Raw genomic sequence first — 19,088 nt, 5'->3', positions numbered from 1 at the left:
TGGCGCGTGTCGCCGCGATGCGTGTCGCTGTGGCGCGTGTCGCCGCGATGCGTGTCGCTGTGGCGCGTGTCGCCGCGATGCGTGTCGCTGTGGCGCGTGTCGCCGCGATGCGTGTCGCTGTGGCGCGTGTCGCTAAGAGTAACGGCGCCGGGAAATTAATGGTGACTTGCCGCAGTAGCGACACGTGACACACGAGTACTTTTTCGGCGAGGTATGCGACACTGGTGTGTCCAGTTACTCTGTTCAAAATCATTTATGGATCTGAACTAAATGTTATTGTCGAAATTAAAAAAAAAAGCCAAACAAACACTGTTAATTCAGTGAAGTAGGATATTGCCCATTTTTCGTGTGTTGAGTATTATTAAAAAATGTGATGATTAATGTTATTTTTTAATAAAAATGTTTTATTTAAAAATATTTACATATAATATATAAATTTATTTCATTTGTAAAAATGCATAGTTAATAATTCCAATAAACTATGAACTAATTTGGTTTATAAATGATTACATGTTGTATGTCACATATTTAAAAATATACAATTATTAGGAGATTATGTTACACTATAATTATTAAAAAAATTTTAATTATGAATTACAAATAATAATGTCAAAGTTAAACAAGTTTTTAGTTAAATTAAGGCCATGATTATTTCAACTCCATGTCGGAACTTATATATTTGAATAAATTATTTTTCTAAAATCTCTACCTACTTTATAAACATTGCTTTGTTTTAATGTGCAAAACATAAAACAACACACATATTGCACATTTAGATAAACACATACATAAATTAAACTATAACATTTCAAATACTAGGTACAAATGTGCAATTAATTCAAATAAACTAACAAGCAACAACAAGTAGCACTTCTAATTGTTGCTTAACACACTAATATTTGTGTTAATGAACATAATTTTGCTTACTCTTCTTGTGGAAAGGCGCATACGACGATCTTGTAAAAGATATCCAGCTTTCGAAAACAGTCTTTCACAAGGCACACTTGTCGCTGGAATGCAAAATTTTTCTTTTACAATAACTGCCAAGTTTGGGTAGACAAATTGATCTTCATGCCACCACAACAAAGGGTTACAGTTTCTTGTAATAACTGACTCTTCAAGATAGCGTTGCATTTCAATAAGTGCTTTTGAAGTTGGTGTACCTGTTAGTCTCACTGCTGACACAGTTTTGTCAAATGACGCCCAGATGGAAAATTCATTCACCGGCCCTTCACTTTGCTGAATATTTGTTGATGTATTGTCCACATTTTGTTTTTTAATTTTATTCTGTACCAGTATGTTGGTTACAATCTTCTTTGCATTTTCAACTGCCGCTTCTTGTGAAAACCCATAAATTTTTAGCTGGGGTTCTAAAATAGTACAAACTGCCAGAGTATTACTATTTTCATAATTGGCGTATATGATCTTTATGCCACTTTGAAGTTTCGATACATTATTTACTTTGTGTGGAAGTTTTTCTTTAAAAGTGTATCATAAACATCAAGTAGTCCTTTAATCATTACAATTACAAGGGAGGCTGTAACCTAACTCTCACCACTCATTGTTTTCGTGGCAGATCTCGCTAACAGTTTTCCACTTTTCAATTGAAACAGTCATTACTAAAAAGCCTCTCCTCCAAAAATATGGTTTTGAGATAAACAAAAAAAACTGTTTTGCGATGCCCCATTTTCCATAACTCACATGTTTGGTATTTTCGTGCGATATATAGGTGCATTTACATAGTTAAGTCAACATTACAGCATTTAAAGTAAGTAATGAAAATTTTGGGAATGGTTTAAAATGTGTGAAATAAGGACTGTTTAGAAATGAATAAAAACAAAGTAAATTTTAATTTTCATTGTTTCACAATGACACACACAAGTACTTAATTGTAGCAACAAAATAAAACATTTCCTACCAAAGAATACTATCAGTAACCCTTGAAATATCAAAATAAGTCACACTTTATCTTTTACAGTATTATGGTATCAGTAACCCTAGTCAGATCACATTCTTGCTTTGTACACAAATTCTGCATAACTAGCAGGTGCAAATGAAACCTTCAAATGATGAAGTACACCTCTTCCAAGTGATTCAAGAGATAGCCCACCTTTTTTATAGAATTCGGGCCACCATTGATTAAAATCTAGCACCTCTTCAGTGTTGATCATGTGAACTGTGAATAGCTGTTGGTTTGTGGAATTAACAATGCATTCAACATATTCCATTGGAGTGTAGATTCTGTCTCTCTTACGAATCATACGTTTCATTATGTCAAAGTCCCTGTCACAAGGCAAATAGGAGTGTCCACAAACAGGCAATCTGTGATCAATTTCTTCAAATCGTCCAGTATCTGTTAGTGCGTTTGGAAATTGTATCATGGAATGGTTTCTATTCTGTCCTGCACATGCATCTGATTAAAGATGCAAAATTTTAATACCTGCTGGTTCGTACTCCTTGATGTAGTGATTAAGAAAAGAGCACACCTCGTTCGCACATTTTTTAGCTTGGCCTTTATGGTACATGTACAACACTGCTCTTTTAGTCTTAATGTCATGAATACAAAACACGTTAACCCACAGTTGACGTAGATAAAATATGTCTTGAACCGGTATATGGGGCTGTGGAAGATTCTGCATATATATTCAAAACAAAATCCCTGCACTTCATCACGTTAATGGCATAACATCTCTGTTTGTTTCATTACAATATGAAATTTTGAAGCGCGGTGTTGATGCACTTATAACTCTATCTTTAAAAGATTTGTGCAATGGGAGTGCATGACTTGATGTAAGTTTTTGGACATACGCCATTGCTAAGAACTTTTTCTGTTGAAGAAAAACTAATAAATAAAATAAATAAATAAAAATACTCAAAAAAAGACAAAAAACACACAAAACTAAGCAAACAATTGCTGTTGTCGACAAGGATATGAACACCACAAAATATTCCGAAACAGGAATATGGTCAGCAAATAAAGAAAAACAAAGAAAAATGTACTAAGAGAACGAAAAAATCCCCACAAATGATGACAACACAAAAATATTGAAACCCAAAATAATTCAGCACAACAGTTGAAGCGAGACAAAAAACATGACAAAACGAAAAGACAAACAAATACAATAGTTTTACCTAAACAGAAACAAGCGACGTTTCGGGAACTGCTATCTGCTCCCGTCCTCAGGCAGAGACGCACATGGTACGGAAACACAGGTGCGACTGAGAAGGGGCTGGAAAATGAGGGTATTTATCAGAGAAAGGGCTACATCTTGCTCAGCCAATGACAGACGAGCTGTCTCCCCATTGGCTGTGCACCATGTAGTTAAAGCGGATTGGTTATGGTGGGTTGAGTATTGGCTATTGTTTTGTGCTGCAGGGATGTTTCTCTCTTTATCAAAGGGATCCACATATTTTTTAATTCAATGCTCTGCTGGCTGAAAATATTTCTATTGCTAATAATGAAGGCTGATTCTTTGATTTTCCTTTTTATTTTATCGGATTCCTGTATGAGTGGTGTGGAGTCTTCCCAGAGAATTTTATGGCTATTTTCCCATGTATGTTCAGCAAGTCTGGATTTTAGGGTTTCACCCTTCCTGCAGTTGTTTTTGTGTTCTTTGATTCGGGTGGATAGAGCTCTGCCAGTTTCACCTATGTACATGTGGCCACATTCACAGGGGATTTGATACACACAGTTGTGAGTTTGTAATTTTTCTGTGGCTGGTTTCACCTTGGTAACAATACTTTTAATAGTAGATTTAGAACGGAATGCTGTTTGAAGTCCATATTTATTTCCTAGGCGTCTTATTTTTTCTGAAAGCCCTTGAACATATGGAATAACTAGGGTTCCTGCAGGTTTCTCATTTTCTGTGGATTTGAGTGTTTTGTTGGATTTCAAATGCTGTTTGATGGTGTTGACAGGGTAACCATTGGCTATGAGTTCTTTTTTTATATGATTGTGTTCAACCGCAATAGATTTCTCATCAGAACAAATAATCTCAGCTCGGTTGGTTAGTGTGTGAATTATGCCAGTTTTTGTTGTTTTGGGATGGTTGGATGCAAAATTAAGGTATTGGCCTGTGTGCGTAGGTTTCCTGTATACTTTTGTTTCCAGGCTGTTGTTTTTTCTGCTGACTAGTACATCCAGGAAAGGAATGCTACCTTTGGTTTCTTTTTCATATGTGAATTTTATTGATGGCCTCAGAGAGTTGAGGTGGTTCACAAATTCCTCCAAAGTTTCAGGTCCATGTTGCCAGACAGTGAAGGTATCATCCACATAACGGAGCCAGATTTTAGGATGGCTATTACTTTTGCTAAGTGCTTCTTGCTCAAAGTTTTCCATAAATATATTGGCCATAAATGGTGAAAGAGAAGAGCCCATTGCCATGCCATCGGTCTGTTTGTAGAAAATATCCTTGAACTGGAAATATGTTGTGGTGACACAGAGGGTAATCATTTCCATGATGGATGGGATTGGTATTATAGTTCTGTCCTTTAGGGTTGGATCAGCTTCCAATTTGGCCTTGACAATGCTGAGTGTTTCGGCTACTGGCACATTAGTGAAGAGGCTTTGGACATCAAAACTCACCAGGGTATCGTTGTTTTCTATTTTCAGTGTTTTGACTATAGAAATAAAATGATTAGAATCTTTGACAAATGTATCTGTCTGTCCTGCTAGTGGCTCAACAATTTTCAGGAGATATTTTGATAGTTTCTGGCATGGGGAATTACAACAACTGATGATCGGGCGCAGAGGCATGTCGGTTTTATGAATCTTTGGAAGACCGTAAATGTGGGGTGCTTTACTGCTGTGTGGTGTCAGTTCTGATCTAGTTTTTTCTGGGATATGATTCTGATGTTTTTTTAGAGTTTGGTACACTTTTCTTTCAATGCTGGCTGTGGGGTCTTTTACCAGTTTTGTATATTGATCTGTGGTGATCAAATCAGTAATTTTTTGCTCATAGTCTGGTTTGTCAAGTATGACTGTAGCACGACCCTTATCGGCTGGGAGGATTACAATGGTATGGTCGGATTTCAGAGTTTTGATGGCCTTGAGTTCATCAGGCGGCAAATTCGGTTTAGGTGGGCCAGCTGAAGTGATTGCTGTACGTACATTCCAACGAAATTCATCTTGTTTGGCGGCAGGAAGTTTGTATATTGCACTCTCAACAGATGAAACTATGTCAAGTGCAGGAATGTGTCGTGGAGCAATGCTGAAATTGAGGCCTTTTTGTAAAACATTTTCCTCGCTATTGGACAGCTTTCTTGAAGATGAATTAACGACAGTGTTGATGTTCTGTGTTGTGGGATGTGTTTTTGTATTCATCATACTCGTCAGTTTGGCTAATTTATCTTTTTGCTTCTCTTTGCACTGTAGAGACCTCTTTTGGACAAGATTCGTGATGGACTGATAGATGCGATTGCCAAAAATCACATTTGAACAATGAAATTTCGGCACTAGTTCCCGAAACGTCGCTTGTTTCTGTTTAGGTAAAACTATTGTATTTGTTTGTCTTTTCGTTTTGTCATGTTTTTTGTCTCGCTTCAACTGTTGTGCTGAATTATTTTGGGTTTCAATATTTTTGTGTTGTCATCATTTGTGGGGATTTTTTCGTTCTCTTAGTACATTTTTCTTTGTTTTTCTTTGTTTGCTGACCATATTCCTGTTTCGGAATATTTTGTGGTGTTCATATCCTTGTCGACAACAGCAATTGTTTGCTTAGTTTTGTGTGTTTTTTGTCTTTTTTTGAGTATTTTTATTTATTTATTTTATTTATTAGTTTTTCTTCAACAGAAAAAGTTCTTAGCAATGGCGTATGTCCAAAAACTTACATCAAGTCACTTGTAACTCTGCCCTTGCAACCCTTTTAGCAACATCATTTAATGTGGGGCTCTTTATTTTAACCATGAGTTCCTCACAAACACTGCAAGTGTCTATCTGTGGACTACCAAACGACAGGTTGATGTTTTCATTGAAAAATTTTAGGTAGAATTGTATTTAGTTTTTGAATCGGGATGTTTCTCTTTGTATAAGTTATACATGATTTTAACAGTCAAAGCTGGATTCAAATAAGAATAATCATGTGATGCATAGTGACTTTGTTTTACAGGAAATGTTGAAATGTGATTGTGAATATTTTGTCGCTCTTCTGTAGCAACACATTTTTTAACATGTTGGCCTCTTCGATCATGTGGAGATTTACCTTAGATTAGTAAATGCTTGAGTCTGCGAACCCTTTTCTCTCCGACACCATGCATACTAACGAAGGATTTTCTACTCACCTCCACTTTCAGACTGTCAGTTAAGACGTTAAACTTTAAACAAACTTATGTGAGATAAGTGTGTAACTTCAGGATGATTCAGGCGCCGACGTTTTATAGGAATCGACATGACAAGACCTTGTAGGTAAATGTCTTGTTCATCTTTAGTATGGAATGATGAAAAGTGAGAAAGAATATTCATCTGACGATCTGGCGACACTCTGATGAAACATTTCTTTCGGCACCTACAACATAGTGAACATAATATTCATCAATATCTAGTAACACTGTATGGTGGCAGTATAACCTCAAAAATCACATATTTTTCTATTCAGATTTTTCACTACATTTTACTAAGATTCTTTATGTGTTCATGATATATATTCTGCTAAATAACTGTGCAATGTCATTAACAAACAAAGATACATTCAAATTATTTTTAGAGTATTGTTGACATATTTATAATCGTTAACAATCTTAATGGGAAAGTGATGCATAGTAAATACATCAACAAATATTATACTGCATTGAATAAAGTCTTAACAATTTTAATTCAAAAGGCTGTGTATCCATGATCACAAGGTGAGAGAGTGTGATAGCATAATTGTCCAGTGTTCAGTCCTTTTGCAGTAAGTGAAAGAAGTATCCCTGAAAAATGATTGTTAAAATAATGTAACCAAAATTACAATTTAGTAATGTGAACCTAACACGCAACTTAATAATTAAAAATTCTACAATTTGAAAATAGTTAATTACCTACCATAGAATGTATACAATTTTACCGTCGATTGCCATTTCCAGAGTTCAGTAGTTTCATTCGCAACTGGTGCTCTTCCTCGCGATGTTTCTTGGTTAGCTCGTGTAGCTCTTTGGCATATCTTGCTGCCGTTCGTGCTGCCCAAATGCTAAGTTTTTGTTCTAGAATTAACAGCTTATGATGCTCTACTTCCCTTTTCTCCATCCCGTAAAGTTTCTGGTGGCGATGCTGCAGTGCAACCTCAGGACGAGTATGTGCCTTATTAGAGTGTGAATAAATGGGAGCATCCTTCTGCATGTGTGTGCCATAAACCTCATGAGACACATCTTCAGACATGGTTTCTGACATAGGCAGCTTGTAATCGTGGTCCAGTGCGATGACAGCCTGTTATTGAGTAGCATTATTTACACTGTCTGCGGAAACAACCATATCGTGGTCTCCACCATCCACAATAAAATGATGTGTTCCAGCTAATGCGACTTCCAATTTGGGATTCGTCAAGGGTTCCTGTACAAATGGACCTCCACCCGTTGCCATGTGTTGGCAGCAAGGAGCTAGTTCCTCTTCATTTTTTCGGTTTCCCAGCATTTTTTAAGTTGGGATGCAGTACCCTGCAACAAAGCAATAAATATTTTTAAAAACTAGACATGCAACAAGTTCTGATAACATTTCCTACATGCAGTTTTATTTTAGATTCAATAATGTTGCAAAAATATACATGAATATCTGAAAGAATATAATTTATTAATTTATGTAGAATGCAATGTAATAGTATTATCCATCAAAAATTGATGTGAACTGAGATAAATATTGTAGCTATTAAAAAATTTTTCTTAACAGTTCTGACAATCTAATCATGTTATTCATATCAAATGGCTCAAATGTCATTACAAATAAATGCCTTATATTGATAATTCTGTGTGAGGGAGGAAAAATACAAAATCTAAAGAATGCAGATACTAATGAAAATTTTCCAACACACTTCGTAGTAATACATTATAACAAATTTAACACTGCGATTTCACTGCATTCAATGAAGCACATTGAATTAAGCAATAATAAAATACATTATTAACTTCTGATTAACGAGAGAGATTATGTATGTGTGTTTATATGTAGGTAGGCATATATATATATATATATGTGTGTGTGTGTGTGTGTGTATATATATATATATACACACACACACACACACAATGAAATGGAAGGCACTACAGCAATATAGCAAATGGAAACATAACAATACAAAGAAGACATTCATTTTGGTGATATAATACTAACCGTTGTAACTTCTAAATAAAAATTGAAGTCATTCTCGATTTCCTGCCACGCTTTACGCTTTTCGGCGACGTTTTTAAAATCCGTTTTCTTGGCTTCCACTATTTTTGCCTTTTTTTTCTACTAATGAAAATAAAATTGATTTTTTATTAGCAGAGAATCTATCGGAAAATTGCCTTGCCGTACGATCCATTGAATGATCCATTGCTATTCAACCATGTGGATAACACTATGTTTACTTTATATACACAGTGGATTAAACGCTCACAAAATACGTGTTTCCTATTGGCCGAGTTTGTGACGTCATAACCTGACGTCACTTAATTCGGGCTTATTCGCATTCGTTATTTAGTAAGCTTCCACACACTACTTCGTTCAGCCTAGCGCGGCTACCACTAAAATATTTCAAACATACGAGATTTAGTTAACTTCGAATTCTTCACTAAATGAAGTACAAGTTACCATTCAATTTCTAGTGGTATCTGTGCATTCGGCCCTAAGGCTGTATTGGGACTCACTGAGGTAGCACTTTCTCGCACGACTGTATTTACCGACTTTTTTTTTTTTTTAAATAAGCTTCGTATCACATTCGAAGCTTCAAATGAAATGAATAACAAAATACTGGTGAAGCCGAATCGAATATCGAAACAAGCTTCGATTCGATTCGATTCGCAAAGTTGAAGCTTCGCACAGGCCTATGAAATAAGTTGTTACTCATCCTGGTTTACATGATATAGTAGAAATATAAATGTATGTATTCTAAAAAAATAAAAATACAATGTGCATAAACATAACAAAAACAGCCAAAATACAAGGGTATGCAAATACTTTGCATTTGAAGAAGTATTATTAAATCAAAATAGCTGCTTCAAAAGCACTAGCTTATAGTTAGTTATTTCATTTATTGCTCTAAAGTATCCACCATTCTGTTATTACTAAATTATGAAAAACATGTTTTTTCTCTCACACACACACATATATCATTTGAAGCAATGGCAAATGTATGTTGTGATGGCTTCTAATAACTAATACAACCCCGGCTTTACAAATAGATTTTTAATGGTACAACATTTAAAATTAATTTGAAACATGAATCTTTCCTAACCTATTTCACACAATAAACATAGAATAATGATTCTCATGTTCTAAAATACTAAAAAAGCAGATACAAAGTGAGAGTTGCTTGCAACATACCTGTAGGATTAATAAGTGTTTCACTCTGATATTGTGGGATGTTACATAGGTATTCAATTTGTACAATTCACATCTACTGTAAATTTTTTCAAAGTATTAAGTATTCATATGCCTAGTAAAATTAAATTAACACTATATTGTGATTATGACTTCTGAGTTATCACGTACATATGCACTGCTGTAATATTTTAATTGTAATTTACAATACCTATCTTGCTGTTCAGCATCTTTAAATAATCATATAAGAGACACAAAAAATTAAATATCAATCCTTGTGAACAGTGCTTAAGTTTATGGGATAGTACTATAATTTGCAAAATATTAAATAATAATAAAGTAAAATAAGATAAGACTTGAAATGCAAAACCTCCATCAACTCTAAATTACTTTGTGAGAACCGTAACTAATAATATCATTAACGTAAACCATGTCTTTTAGTCAGCTGGTGGCAGCAGAAATTATTGTAAGGATTTAGTACTTGTTTTAGACAACACTAATCTTTGGTCAACACATAATATATGTTTGGAATTGCTAAAACATTACAAATGTGGCTTTCCTAAAAATGAATAAAATTTTAAAATGGTATTTTGAAATTAAGACTATAAACCAAACAAAAATGCTATTTTTTGGCCAATATTGTTTTCCTATCACAATGCCAAAGCATTTAAAATGTAGCTGACCTAACCTAACCAACCTTTCACTTCATAGTAGTTTCACTTGATAGTAAGAACACATTCAAACTGAGTTCATTATGTACGTGTTTTCTAATGTAACATATTACCATAAGATGTACCAACACAAATTACACAATTTAATATATGGTGATATTTGAATTATGCTGATGTTCTGAACATTAACCACAGAAATATTCCTATCTTCAAGAATAAAATTTGCAATGCAAGCAATGTTTTTATAACTAACAAATGTGACTAGGAAGACTCAATTGTGTTGCAAAATTTTTAATTTCCTAGCTTTTCCATTGTGATCACTAACATTTCTAGTAATTTCTCTGTTTCTCTTTTTACACCACCATGGAAGTGATATTTTACAAACCCCATCACAAATTCTGTCACACAATTTTTCACCATGTTTCTTACAGTTTTCTGGGAGCCATACAAAATTTATGTGCTCCTTGATAATATTAACAACTATTTCTTTTACATCATCTCTGTGAGCAACTTTGGGCAACAAATCATCAACTTAATTTACAGCTTTTGCAACAGTTTCCACCAACTGTTCTGATGGATATGTCAAACCACGTTTACGCTCTGAATACTCCCTAAAAGTAATTGCAGAATGTATGTACTCAAGAGGCTCTGTTGTACACAGAGAATTTTTGCAGTTTGGTACATTGATTTCCGATTAGTAGTTTACTAGCAATAAAACCACTCACATATGACACTGATAAAATACCAACTCCTGCTACAATTTCATCATCCTTACCCTGACTTTTCTGTAACATATCTGCAATAGGTGCAGATACATTTAATGTGGTGCACTCTTTGGGTGACAGAAAACTGTGTAAATTATCCAACAAAACCTTCGTAGAAGTATCATGTGTTTCACAGTTGTGACCTTTAAACTTTTCTAATGCCAGACCATTTATCATGCAAGACTTCAAAGCAGCCACAAATTTTGAATCTGTAGGTTTGGTGTTGGATCTACACTGCATACGAACCAAACCAAATAAATGTTGAATAGAATCTTGATTCAAAGACCTCACCTTAAGATATTGAACATTTTTATCTTTTAGGTAGCTCCACAGATCTTTCATGGCTCCAAGTGTAATGATTCAACCATCCTGACACGATGGACGAAAAAATGTTCTCTGTTTTATTGTGTTGCTGCAATGCAAGCTATTATACGACCTTTCAAACTTCCAACTATCAATTTCATTTATTGCCGTATCCCAAAACTCTCTAAGTGAAGGTTTTCTCTCTTTCTTGTGACCTGGCACTTTATGCCCTGGGCACCTGCTGGCTTACTGCTGCTTCCATTCACACTATCAAACAATTTGTTTGTGAAGCCCACCATATGCGTGGTGTATAGAGCTTCTGATGGCATGGCACCTGCAAAGCAAATTGACAAGTGAGCCTATGAGAGGAAAAGTGGTGTAAGTCAATATTATTCATTTTTAAGAAACAAAAAGGTTTACTAGGACTAATATTGTAAATCAGAGGGCCATAAATAAACCAATACTTAAACAAATTAAGGTTGAAAATGGGTGAAGCTAACTATTAAATATTTAGTACAACCTTTTTTAACCATAATTTGTTTCTTTAATGTTTCCAAAAGTATTAAATAGTTAACTACAACCTTTTTTCTAACCAATTTTGTTACTTTTATGTTCTAGGTATGACTTAGACCACGTTTCCTTTGACTGTAAATGGATAACAACATATTAAAAAAATTAAAATGCTGAGTGGAGCAAATTAATTTATTACAATTTACTTTTTATGTATTATACTTACAATTTACAAGAAAAATGCAAAAACCTTTTTTAGGATTTTGATGAGGTAAAACAATAAAAAGTCTGTTAAAATATATGGCTAGACACCTCATTCACCATGAGATTCTGACTCTGATTGCCTGTCTATAATAGGATTGTCCTCAGCAGCTGTTATGTTATTGTCTGTATCACAATTATTATTCAGACTGGTAAACAAAGCATGATTAACAGGTGGAATGTACGGTAGTAGATCTAACATATCCTGTTTCTTTACTGATGTCAATGGTCGCCGTCGAGAGTACAGAGGTTCCAACTGGATGTTCCCAAGATGTGCTATTCTTCTTCCTTTCTTTGCAGCAGTGACATCAATTGTGTCAAAATACATATCTTCATTCAAGGTTTCCTTATAGAGAATTTTGAACCGTTCTTCCGCAGCCACTGTATTTTGAGCCATGAGACTTTATGACCTAATGTGTTTTTTCTTCTTCTTGTGATGACTTTTTCCAAATTAGCTGTTGATAGAATATCCTTCTGCTCCATTACTTTAAGGCAATAGGGCTTTTTACATTTAGATTTTACTATGACATCATACCAGTCTTGAGGGACATTCTTAACTTTACCTTTGGAAATCGTTTCAATGACTCCGAAATCAGCATCGTTTGGTAAGAACGAATGGCCGCTTGTCATGAACTTGTGGTCAATTGATTTGATGTTACGGTTCTGTCCTACACAACTGTCACTAAACATAATTACATGATCAGTATTGTGAGTAACTCTGTTACGCAAGTGTTCAAGTACACGATGCTACTTGTTATGAACCACAGGAGGCTACTGTTTCGTCCCAAGCGGTAATTTTGATTTACACCAGTGTTCCATATAATAGAATGACCTTTAAGGAATCCATAGCAACACAAAACTAGATTTAAAAAAAAATGACTTACACCACTTTTCCTCTCATAGGCTCAAGTGTGAACTATTTACTATGCAGCTGAATAATTTACACCAAGACTACATGAAACCATAAACATTTAACTTTAAACTGGAACTTCACATCGTCCACAATTTACAGAGGAGGAGCGAAGAGGGAGGCAAAGATGGGCATTGTACCCAACCATTTTTCATTTCAAATTAATAATTGTTTTATTTCTTCATATCCAGTACTTGTGTATTGCTATTGTAAGACGTGAAACATTATTATGTTATACTAAACGTTTTATTAGTCATTACATAGGGCATGTCACCCTGGGTAATTATGTACAAAACCAATTTGTGTATATTAAGTAATGAAAACACTGATGTAAGTAATCCAGTGGTGGATATGAAATAGATGAACACTACACCTACACCATACTGATGCCATGAGTGACAGTAGTCTGCTCTTATCCCCAAATCTAATTGACCTAATGTGACAATAATTCTATACGTCCACACTGGCTTAATTTAGTTGTTTACTAGAGTAGGTGCTCATGTAAGGAAACACATTAAAATGAAGATTTAAAGTGACAGCCAATATTCCTTATTTAACTCCTATTTGAGGCTTTCTAATGTAAATATTTCCACTACCTTTGAAACTTTTGAACTTTCTGCTTGTGTGTTTATATTTCTGTCACTATTACACCATGTTCTATTAAGAATTTTGCAATTGTGTCAACTGTGGCACAAGCAATTTGTTATTAATTTTAAAATTTTTAACAGGTTTATTATAAGGTTAATATTTTTTTCTTGCCTTTCAAGTGGCAAATGATAGAAAAGGAAGTTTGTTACATTAGCTACATTACGATTTTGAGGATTGTAATAATTTGAATATAGCATAGCCAAGATTATTTTCTACTATAATTTGTTTTCCGTTCCTTTGTTAAACACACTAGATGATATAGAAAAACCATGCTTCTGATGTGGTACTACATATTTACCCCACAATTTCCCTGTTCTTCATACTCCACTCCCCTGATGGCTTTTTTTTAAAAATCGTATTTCAATTTGAAAACACTGAATCAGGGATATCATAAGGAATATTAGTAGGCATTTACCACTAACACAATTTTCAGAATTTTAAATTTATGTGTTTCCTTCCATAAGCACTTGCTAGAGTTTTAAATTCGTATATTTCCTTCAATAATATTTACCCTAATAAAATTACTCAAACTACTTTGGAAAAATGGTTATCGAAATATGATTCTTCATACTGAACTGATACGTTTTAAAGGAACCAGAAAAAAACATTCTAGGTATTTTTGCAATTAGGTTCAGCAATAAAATTGAGGGGACAGCTAATTAACTAAAATATTATTCCAATTACAAATTATGTTAACATAAACCACTAAGACAGGAGTTGAAAATTATCATAACAGGGTGTTGAACCCACACCTGGTTGCTGAAGCCTGCTTGTAGACAGTACACAACTTCACTTCATAATTAAGACACTTGCATGTAATTGCACTAAACTGAAAGATGTGAATAAAAACAAATATCTGAACATTCACCATTTGCAACTAGGCACTCAATAGTTGCAGCAACTGTGTGGCTTAACAGTTGGGCAGCATAAGAAACTTTCATGGCTTTAAAGCCTGTAGGGTGTAAGGGTTCCTTGGTCAACTTATGTAACAGGTTAAAGAATGCCTGCTTGCTGTCAATGTCGTAGGCATCCAATATGTGTTGCCACTTTGCAGTCCCAATCACATTACTTGCACCAATGTTCACTTTCACCTCTACATTGTGTTTGAACAACATGTTCCGCAAACACTTCAGCAGATGTGGGGGGTCAAAAATTGTTACAATTTTCAATTAATTGAAAATAAAGTAAGGCTTCTCTGTTGACACACCCATACTTTTCAATGCACTAACATTACTAGCTGCCATGTCACAAACAGTTGCTACAACATTCAAGCCGGCCGCCAGACATGCTGTAATTACTTGTTTCAGCACTGTAACTATCTTTGTAGCTGGTGTTCCACCTATAGTGAAAAAAAATGCCACTGGTTGTTTCCAGTAGCCTTTCAAATCTTTCAATATGGTTTGCAATTTTTTCTTTGCGGCCCAAAATACCTAAATCTTCAAACCCAACAATCCTATCAGAATTAGTGCTGTACTCAAGATGTTCACGAATTGAAATCTCATCAAACATGAGCACACACAAATGATCACTTTCTTAAACAGAGCATAGTTTCTTTTTCAGAGAAGCAAATATGCGTTGGTCAATTCCAACAAGAAATGGAATTTTATTTAGTAGTTTAACTAATATTCTCTTGCTTGGAAGAGAAAAGATTGTTCTTAAAAGAGCATATGCCTTCGGTGACGTTTTTTAAACAACCAAAGTGAACAGTTTATTGCTGATTGTCCAGCGTCAGCCTTGTGACTTGGTGTTTGAACACCACACCTGGGATGCAATAAACTGAGGTGCAGTTATTGACATTGATTTAGAAAGACATTCCGCAAATCAGCCATATACCAAATGAAAGCTGTAACCTTACTTAAGAAAATATACTGTCCAGAATTTTTGTCTGGGCTGACACTTTTAATGTCGACGGACAGCAACAAGATCACACGCCCAGTTTTCCTTACAGGCAATAGCTTCACCCGCCCATTACAGGCCTTCAAACAACCATTTTACTACTCCGTTAAAAAACTTAAATATAAAAATCCAACTACGAGGTCCTAAACGCAAGATGTAAGACTTGTTGTTCAACTAAAAAAATTAGTATTTTTAAAATTATTTGTGGTCAAACAAGGTACATATTTAAAAAACTTTCATTATATTAAAACGACTCCATGACTCATACCAAGTATAGGCCAAACATCAGCCATGTACCAAATGAAAGCTGTAACCTTACTTAACAAAATATATACTGTCCAGAATTTTTGTCTGGGCTGACACTTTTAATGTCGACGGACAGCAACAAGATCACACGCCCAGTTTTCCTTGCAGGCAATAGCTTCACCCGCCCATTACAGGCCTTGAAACAACCATTTAACTACTCCGTTCAAAAACTGAAATATAAAAATCCAACTACGAGGTCCTTATCGCAAGATGTAAGTCTTGTTATTTAACTTAAAAAAATTAGTATTTTTAATAGTATTTTTTAAATTATTTATGGTCAAACAAGGTACATATTTCAAAAACTTTCATTATATTAAAACGACTCCATGACTCATACCAAGTATAGGCCAAACATCAGCCATGTACCAAATGAAAGCTGTAACCTTACTTAACAAAATATATACTGTCCAGAATTTTTGACTGGGCCGACACTTTTAATGCCGACGGACAGCAACAAGATCGCGCGCCGAGTTTTCCTTGCAGGCAATAGCTTCACCCGCCAAATGTTTTAATATATTTAATTATTTCATTATATTTGAACCACTATTATAAATTTTATTATTTATTGCATACAAAATTTGTGTATATACGAATTTGATAGGTCTTACAAATACTGCAAGGGGTGGAAAAGTTTCCATCTGCGCTGCCATTGGAAGAGGACGTGTTGTGGAGCTGCTCCGAGGGTTTACGACGAGCTGCAACGACCTGACCTTGCCAAAGTGTAAAGAAAGGTTTCCTGTCTGCTAAGACACTCAGGCTGTAAAAGTGTCAGCGCATCTATAATAGACGCCCGACTTGATGGCTACACCCGGGAAGCTAACTTCCCTATAGCCTCTGCCTCGTTGTCGTCGTGTGAACAATCGCTAGCTTCGCTCGCGTGTGCTGTCGGCCGGGAGTGCCCTGCGACCTTTGGGGATCACCTGAGGTGGGCAGTTTGCCGAAGGGGAGTTGATGCGTGAACCGTGGACGTTTACTCACGGCATGCGCGGGGTGTGTCGCTCTGCCCAGGCCCTTGTCTAGGAAATACCAAAAGAAGCACAAATCTGTGAAATATTTGTCCAAAGCTGAATTTCTGCACATTGTTAGAATCAACTATGCTTAATAACATACCGAAAGTTTACCGCTGTAGACCTTGTGCGTATCACCGAAAACGTGCAGTTAAGTCCTAGAAGGTAGAGACTTACAGCAGTCCATTAAAATGATTCGCGTTCACGCAGTTAATAACGTAGACTCTCCGTAAGTGCATAAAAATAATCTAGAAATGCTATTCAACACCTTCACGTTAAAAAAAATTTCAATGTTGAATACTAAAGATAAAACAAAGTCGATAACGTTAATGATTATGTTTTTTTAAAAACATTCATTCAAATAAAAGTATGATTTACATACAAATCAAGGGTCCAACATGAAAATCTTCTGTGTAGGTGTTTTTGCTTATTCATTCAGCTTTAAGGCGGTATAACTATAATAGTCTAGCGCAATTAGTTGAATCGCTATAATAGCCTAATCGTCTGCGTGTGTACTGTCCTACGGCGGTGCTCTGGTCGCAGCAAGCCGGCACAACGAGCGTTGCACGCGGCCTTGATGGCCAAGTTTCAGAGTTCCCAAGATTTTTTTAAGGAATTGCTGCAGATATGTTACGTTTATTAGATTTAACATATATCAGTTAAATTATCGCAAATAAGATAATAATCTAATATTTTTTCTTCAGTTATAATGGCTCCATAAAGTTGCAATAAACATATTTGTTAGAACTTGTCAACAGGAACACCCCAAAATACCAAGTTTAACAGTTATGTATATATTTATCTAAAAAAATTGGGTAAGCTTTCCTTCTCATAAAGAACAATTTAAGCTTTTATTTTTTATTTGACTAAATTCTGTTTGAAATGGGAAAATAGAAACACTAATGAACTTTAAAGTAATAACTCTAGGCATCTGACACATGACGTCACATTGCAGATGAGGCAGGATGTCATTATTTGAGAGCATGTTTTCAGTTCGTAAATTAAAAAAAAAAAGCTTTAGTGAAGACTGAAAAAACAGATTTAGAAAACTAAGTAAAGAATTTAAAATTAATACCAATACTATTCAACAAATAAATGTAATATGATATTTATTGACTTATTCTATCACTTCAGTGACGTAATCTATTTTTTATCCAGGCTACATGGTCTATTAGAAACAAAAAATTTATAGTTTTCATAGCACCCATAAAGGTTTGTGTTTTTTTATCTTAGGTAAATATTTTCATTCTGATGTATTGTAATAAAATGAAATAAACTTTTGCATCTACTTACATTAGTTAATTGGAGGAATTTACTAGCGATTTTTATCTTTATTTTTAATATCATTTTTGTCTGTGATTAAAGCACTCCAACCCAAATGACTTTAGCTTGAAGCCCAGAGAAGTACACATTGCGACGCTCCAATGGCTCTAGCGACCCAATAGATTGTTGTAGACAACTAAATACATACCATTTAAAAACTAATAAATATGAAGAAACTTAATTTAAAAGACTTTTACGTATATAATGTTGGATTTCATATAACACTTTCAACATTACACTCAAATCCACAGAAACTGAGAAACCGGCCGGAACTCTAGTCATTCCGTATGTTCAAGGGCTTTCAGAAAAAATAAGACGCCTGGGAAACAAATATGGACTTAAAACATCATTCCGTTCTTAATCTACTATTAAAAGTATTGTTACCAAGGTTAAACTAGCCACAGAAAAATTACAAACCCACAACTGTGTGTATCAGATCCCCTGTGAATGTGCCCACAGAACACAAAAACAACTGCAAGATGGGTGAAACCTTAAAATCTAGACTTGCTGAACATACATAGGAAAATAGTCACAAAATTCTCTGGGAAGACTCCAACCACTCATACAGGAACCCGATAAAATAAAAAGGAAAATCAAAGAATCAGCCTACATTATTAGCAATAAAAATATTTTCAACCAGCAGAGCATTGAATTAAAAAATATGTGGATCCCTTTGGTTAAGAGAGAAACATCCCTGCAGCACAAAACAATAGCCAATACTCAACCTACCATAACCAATCCGCTTTAACTCCATGGTGCACAGCCAATGGGTAGACAGCTTGTCTGCCATTGGCTGAGCAAGATGTGGTCCATTCTCTGATAAATACCCTCATTTTTCCAGCCCCTATTCGTACACTCGCTGGCGCATTAAAATAAATGGAGCCAAGTCCACAACTATAATTTTAACTAAAAAATACACCGCCCCGACCGCGAATTAAAAATTTTTAATCAAGCCATACCATTTGTTAAATCGGCTAGATATTTAGGTTTAACTCTAGATACCAG

General features: G+C 35.0%; 1 protein-coding gene across 1 annotated transcript in view; it reads right to left on the bottom strand.

Moving 5' to 3' along the window:
• The window catches only part of LOC134527659 (zinc finger MYM-type protein 1-like), a 43,163-nt gene that overhangs the window by 20,778 nt on the left and 3,297 nt on the right, over positions 1–19,088 (bottom strand). The gene's annotated exons all lie outside the window — the stretch shown is intronic.

This window comes from Bacillus rossius, chromosome 1 (assembly GCF_032445375.1).
Source record: "Bacillus rossius redtenbacheri isolate Brsri chromosome 1, Brsri_v3, whole genome shotgun sequence".
In the NCBI taxonomy this organism is placed as follows: domain Eukaryota; kingdom Metazoa; phylum Arthropoda; class Insecta; order Phasmatodea; family Bacillidae; genus Bacillus; species Bacillus rossius.
This window is presented reverse-complemented; position numbering and strand designations above follow the sequence as displayed.